A 6,723-nucleotide genomic window follows, 5' to 3' on the forward strand; every position below is an offset into this window, starting at 1 on the left:
TGTGGTAGTGAAATGGTTAACCTTCTGTAGCTGTAGTGAAGGGGTTAACTCTTTGTAGTGTGGTAGTGAAATGGTTAACCCTTTGTAGTGTGGTAGTGAAAGGGTTAAAGGGATAGTTTTGGTTCCTGCTTCCCAGTGATGTTGTTGATCAGTAGAGTTCTTTCTCAGCGCAGTCCCTGCTGTTCTTCATACTGGATACCTGCAGATCTGGTTAGCCACAAAACGAATGCAAAGTCAATGGGGTCACACTCCTGTCTGTACAGGCCCCATTGACTTTGCATTAGTTGTGTCTATTTTAGTGTATTTTCAGCTGTGAAACACTTCTTGCAACCCTTGTATGAAAGGTGCTACAGTATACAAATACAGTTTATTATTATTATTATTATTAATAATAAATAAATACATTCTGTGAAGTAGGAACCGTGGCTTTTGATTGATTGATGATTTTATTGTGGATTAGAGACATCATCCAAGGGATAACGTGATAAAATGCAAGCACTTATTTCCATCATGGTCCCTGGTATTAAGAGACATGCCATACATCAACATAAAACATTAAGTGACAATATGCATATATACAGTATAGAAGATAAAAGAATAATAAATATGCTACCCTCTCCTTTCTATATCGATGTCATGCCATGTTCTTACACACTTTTTGAAGCCAGTTAACCCAGGGGCCTGTTTAATGCTGCTGGGCAGGCTGTTCCACAGTACTGCAGCTGAATAAAGGAAGGTCTGCTGGCTGTACGAAATAAGTTTAAATCTAAAAGGGACTATGTTTGTGTCTCTACCTCTGGTTTCATGGCTGTGATTATTTTTGACATATTGGAAATAATTGTATAGGTAACTTGGCACCTCCCCTTTATAAATCCTATAGACTAGGCATCATTTGATCATTGATACTCTTTTGTCCACCCTGAGCCACCCTAGGCTGTTGAAGTGGGGCTGGTCTAAATGTATCCTAACTAGCTTGTTCTGGGCAGTTTGAAGTCTATTTTTCATGTTGCTGGGGGCGCTGTCATACCAGGACAAGCAAGTATAGTCGAAATGACACTGAACTAATGCCCCTGCCAGTGCTCTAAGAGTTTTCCTGTCCAGGTATTTAGAATTTCTTGCAAGGAATTAAATTATGTGGTTAACCTTGACTATTACCTTTTTAGACATGCTTTCCCCTCAGAGTGTGTTGTCTAAAGAACACCCCCTAGATACACCACTGATTTAGCACTGGTGACAACTGAGCTACCGGCTAACTGTACCTTGAACCCTTCCTGTTTTTTCTGTTTCCTTGAAGTAGAAAATAAAATAGATTCAGTTTTTCCTATAATGGAGAGACAGTCGATTTTCTGAAAGCCACTGACTGACATTTCCTAACTCCATGCTAAGTCTGCTTTCAATAACCGCGTTGCTTTTGTTCCTTTTTTTGCGCTATACAATTTGTTCCTCACATTTTACAAATTCACTCACACATTCACACACCGACGGCGGAGGCAACCATGCAAGGTGCCAACCTGCTCATCGGGAGCAATTAGGGGTTAAGTGTCTTGCTCAAGGACACATCGACATGCTGCCCGGGAGGAGCGGGAATCGAACCGGGAACCTCCGGATTGCCAGACGACTGCTCTACTGTCGCCCATGATAGCCGAATCATCCGCGTAGAGGAGGAGATCACATGAGCAGGCTGACTGCATGTCATTTATATATAGATATATAGATTTGACACAGATATAGACCGTACTAGCTCTGTCTGAGAGAAACCAGAAGACGTTGTGTAACAGTTCAATAACACCAATAGCGTGAATGAAATATTTCAAACCTTTATTTAAACTCGAAACTGAGGTTTCCCTCATTTACAGTCACGTCGAGTGTACATACAGAAATAAGCTAAATAAAAGGCATATAAAATCACAGCATATAAAATCATAACAATAAGACAACAAGGCGAGACAAAAGTAAGGATAACAAATCAATTAAAACATGTACAACTTGGTTGACAAAGGTTGATTTGATTTGATTTGATTAGATTTGTATTTAGTACATACAATTTATACAAAAGTATAAAAACAAGGAGTACAAGGATAACATGTGAAAGTCTGTCGACTTGTTTCCAACATGGTCCCAAGAAGAATATAATAAATCACAAAGAAAGAGTTAAGAAGATAAGATAAATACAACAAGTAGATAAAATAGACAACACAATTTTCTAAAAGAGCCTCATTACAGCATGTCATGTTCCTGTTCTTCAAGAGTGGTGGCCAAGCACCCTCTGCAACCTATTGTTGCAGATGTCGCTTCACACCCCTCTTGAAGACAGCAATAGTGGGGGAGTTTTGGATGGCCCTGGGCAGAGAGTTCCACAGCCGGCAAGCTGTAGACAGAAAGCCATTCTGTGAATAGGAACCCTTTCTAGGCTCATAAACTGAGAGCTGTCCAGACCGTAACTGTCGTCCGTGGACCTGGCCACACAGGACAATGCGAGAGCATAAATAAGGTTGGTGATCAAGGTTTTAAACTCTGCAACAGAGGGGAGAATCTCAAGCTTTAAGGACTGTTGGAGTTCATTCCATGAGCTTAGGGGCATCATAGCGAAACACAGATTTACCATGTTCAGAGCAAACTCTGGGGACCTTAAAAGACCAGCCAGTCACTAGAACGGGTTCCATAGGTTCCAAAATTCCATTCCAATATTGATGTAGTATAAGGAGGTAGCTTAAGGGCCTTAAACATTTACAAATTCCAGTGACCAACCAACCTTCTCATAAAGGACACAGTGATGAGTGTTGTATCTATCATTAGTGATGAATCTGAGGGCAGAGTGATATACAGAGTCCAGATTTAAGGGTTGAGGCCGCAGCATGCCTATAAATTACATGACCATAGTCCAGGACTGATAAGAAAACTGCTTCGGCAACTCTCTTCCTACTAATCAAAGGAAAGCTGGTTCTGTTTCTATATATATATGTGTGTCTGTGTGTGTGTCTGTGTGTGTGTCTGTGTGTGTCTGTCTGTCTGTCTGTCTGTCTGTCTGTCTGTCTGTCTGTCTGTCTGTCTGTCTGTCTGTCTGTCTGTCTGTCTGTCTGTCTGTCTGTCTGTCTGTCTGTCTGTCTGTCTGTCTGTCTGTCTGTCTGTCTGTCTGTCTGTCTGTGTGTGTGTGTTTTTTTGTGTGCCAAAAACCTAATTGAAATTGATCGATTAATCGCCCGGTCCTAGTAAATGGTCTTGGGACCATAAAATATAATATATATATATATTATACTTTATACACTGTATATATTAGTAATTGTATGGTTATGAATAGATAATAAGTTAGTTATGAGGTAAAATATATATATATATATATATTTGAGTGCTTTGTGCTGAGTTATCAAAATCTGACCTGCTAACACAAAAGGCGAGTGATATACAAATGCAGTAATGTGACGAGAAAGAGACACTTCTGTGAAAAGATTAGATCAAAATAAGTCAAGTCAAGTCAAGTCAAGAGTTTTAATTGTCACGGCATACAGGTATACAATGAAATGCGGCTGGTCTTGCCCGCGACGATGTGCAATACAGTGGTACAACATATAATAGAATCCAATAAAAATACAGTGGTACAACATATTAATAGAATCCAATAAAACAGTGCAATAAACAGGTACATGGTGTGCCATCTCGGTATCTGTACATTAGTATTTACAGAGCATATAGGACATGCTAGGTAGCTTTAGTAGTGCAATACACTGTTCCTGATGTTATACTACTTTAAAGTGGCCTTTCCTCTGGCCATAAGTGTGCGTGTGTGCGGCATGAGTGTTAAAGTGGCTGCTAGTGTGTGAGCGTGCTCAGCGTGCGTGTCGTGTATGTGCTTGTGTGTGCTTGTGTGTGGATAGTTCAGTTTCTGTGTCTCTCAATGTTCATTGTTCAAGGCTCTGATGGCCTGGGGGAAGAAGCTTAGCCTAAGCCTCTCCGTCCTAGTAGCTGGGGTTCGCAGGCGTCTGCCTGACCTCAGCAGCTGGAACAGGCTGTTATTGGGGTGGTGGGGGTCTTTCATTATCCTGCAGGCTCTGGATTTGCACCTCTTGTTGTATAGAGCCTGCAGGGGAGGTAGCGCAATACCCGTGGTACGCTCGGCTGAGCGCACCACTCTCTGTAGGGCCTTCTTGTCCTGTGCCGTGCTGTTCCCATACCAGGCAGTGATGTTTCCGGTCAAGATGCTCTCTACAGCTCCTGAGTAGAAGGACTGGAGTATCTTCCCCGATACTCTGAACTTCCTTAACTGTCTCAGGTGGTAGAGGCGCTGCTTCGCTTTCTTTACTACTGTGTCTATGTGTGTTGACCATGTCAGGTCCTCTGAGATGTGGACCCCCAGGTACTTGAAGCTGCTCACCCTGTCCACGGTAGCCCCGTTAATCATCAGTGGTGTGTGTGTCTCCTGCTGTCCTCTCCTATAATCCACGATCAGCTCCTTGGTTTTACCAATGTTCAGGAGCAGGCTGTTGTCCTGGCACCAACGTTCCAGTACCTCAACCTCCTCTCGGTAGGCCTTCTCGTCGTTGTCCGAGATCAGCCCCACCACCACCGTGTCGTCGGCGAACTTCACTATGGAGTTGGAGCTGAACTTGGCCATATATTGTCATCGTACAGCACAAGTACAGTACAACGAAAAAAATAAGTTTGGCATGAATGAATGAATGAATGAATGAATGAATGAATGAATGAATGAATGAATGAAAACTTTATTTAACAGATTGCAGAATGGGTACAATACAGTACGGCTCAATACATACAATTGTTAAGGGGATGCAGACCTGAGAAAGACGTTTGTCTTGTTTCCATCAGGGTCCCCCATTTTCAATTCATATAGACATTTATGACATACATAACATACATGACATTTATGGCATAGGGACATATAGGTATTTAGTACTGATACATTTGTGACATAGGCGGTATTCAAATATACAGTACTGTTACCCCTAGATCCTGACAGAGTATATACATATGATGGGGAGGGGACTGTACATTAGGAGGGGGTGGGTGGGTGGGAGGGGAATATACATACGGCGGGGAGGGAATATATACATGCGGTGGGGAGGAGACTGTCTATTAGGAGGTGGTGGGGGTTTTGGGCATTTACGGTGGCCAGTTTCGAATTGCAGCCTCCCGTAGGTGCTCTTTAAGGGCGGTTTTGAATGTGGGCAGGGATTCACATTCCTTTACAGCTTTGGGTAGGGCGTTCCACATTGTTGTGGCATAATTGCGAAACGTGTTTAGTCCCTTGTTTGAGCCGAATCTGGGTTTAACATGATTTGTTGAGCTTCCTCTGGTGTAGTGGTTGTGGTATTCACTGACCTTTGGGAAGTATTTTGACATGTACATGGGCACCCCGGTCGTATAGTGTATCTTGTAGACCAGGCCCATTGCAAGTTGCTGTACTCTGTCGTCTACTCTAAGCCATCCTAGGTTGGCAAAGTGGGCAGGGGTGAGGTGGGTTCTGGGGTTCAGGTCAAGTAGTAGTCTGACCAGTTTGTTTTGTGATGTTTGTAATTTTGTTTTAAGCGCCTTTGAGGTGCTTTGGTACCATGAGGTGCACGCATAGTCATAGTACCCTTGAATGAGTGCTCCTGCCAGAGTCCTCAGGGTATTCTTGTTTACCAGAGAGGAGATCCGGTACAAGAATCTAGTTCGTTGGTTGACTTTTTTTATTACATTGGATGCCATTTTGTCACAGGAAAGATTTGCCTCTAGAATGGAACCCAGGTAGGTAATTTCGTCTTTCCTTGTGACAATATTGTCACCCACTGTAACTGAGAAGCCGTCGGTCTTGCTGAGTTTGTTATTTGAACCGAAGAGAATGGACTCTGTTTTGCCCATGTGTAATGATAGTTTGTTATCAGCGAGCCATATGCAGATTTTGCCTAGTTCCGTGCTGAGGGTTTTTTCAACCTGCAATTTGTTCTTGTCAGAGACCAGCAGGGCTGAGTCGTCCGCAAACAGGAACAAGTTGCAGTCACAGGCTGACGACATGTCATTTGCATAAATTAGGAAGAGTAGCGGTCCTAGTATGCTTCCTTGTGGAACACCACAGCTCACTGTGAGGGGGGGGGATAGAGTACCGTTTACCTCTACCATCTGTTCTCTCCCCAACCAGAGTGCAAATGTAACAGTAAAGTGCATAACAATATACTGTGTAACACAATATGGAATATACTGTATAATATATACATATATAATGAAAATATGCCGATACAGTAACGGCACCAAGCTTGTACCATCTGATCTGTTCTGGACACACGACACGGCACAATAGAAACCAAATAAAATGAAGGAGGAACACACCAACATCATGGGACATCCTTGTCTTCTCCAGAGTCAGACGAGAAAATAGATACTAGTTCCCCTCTGTGCGTTCAGTAGAAAGCTATCCGGCTGCAAGCTAGCCTAGCTTAGCACAAATGAATGGAAACGAATACAGACCACTAGCCTAGCTTAAAACTCAGAAAGAGGTGTTTTTGGTCAACAGCTAGGCTAGCTCGTCCGTATCCGCTTCCATTAATTTGTGCTAAGCTAGGCTAGCTTGCAGCCGGATAACTTTCAACTGAACGCACAGAGGAAATTGGTATCTATCTTCTTGTCTCTCTCTGGAGAAGGTAATCACATTTGCCACAATGTTAGCGTGTTCCAAAGGGGACATGCGTTGCTATTCCTTGCACTATTTGGGCAACTTTACAAAATTCCTGT

Source organism: Notolepis coatsorum, assembly GCF_963971535.1.
Source record: "Notolepis coatsorum genome assembly, contig: SCAFFOLD_549, whole genome shotgun sequence".
NCBI classification, from domain to species: Eukaryota; Metazoa; Chordata; class Actinopteri; order Aulopiformes; family Paralepididae; genus Notolepis; species Notolepis coatsorum.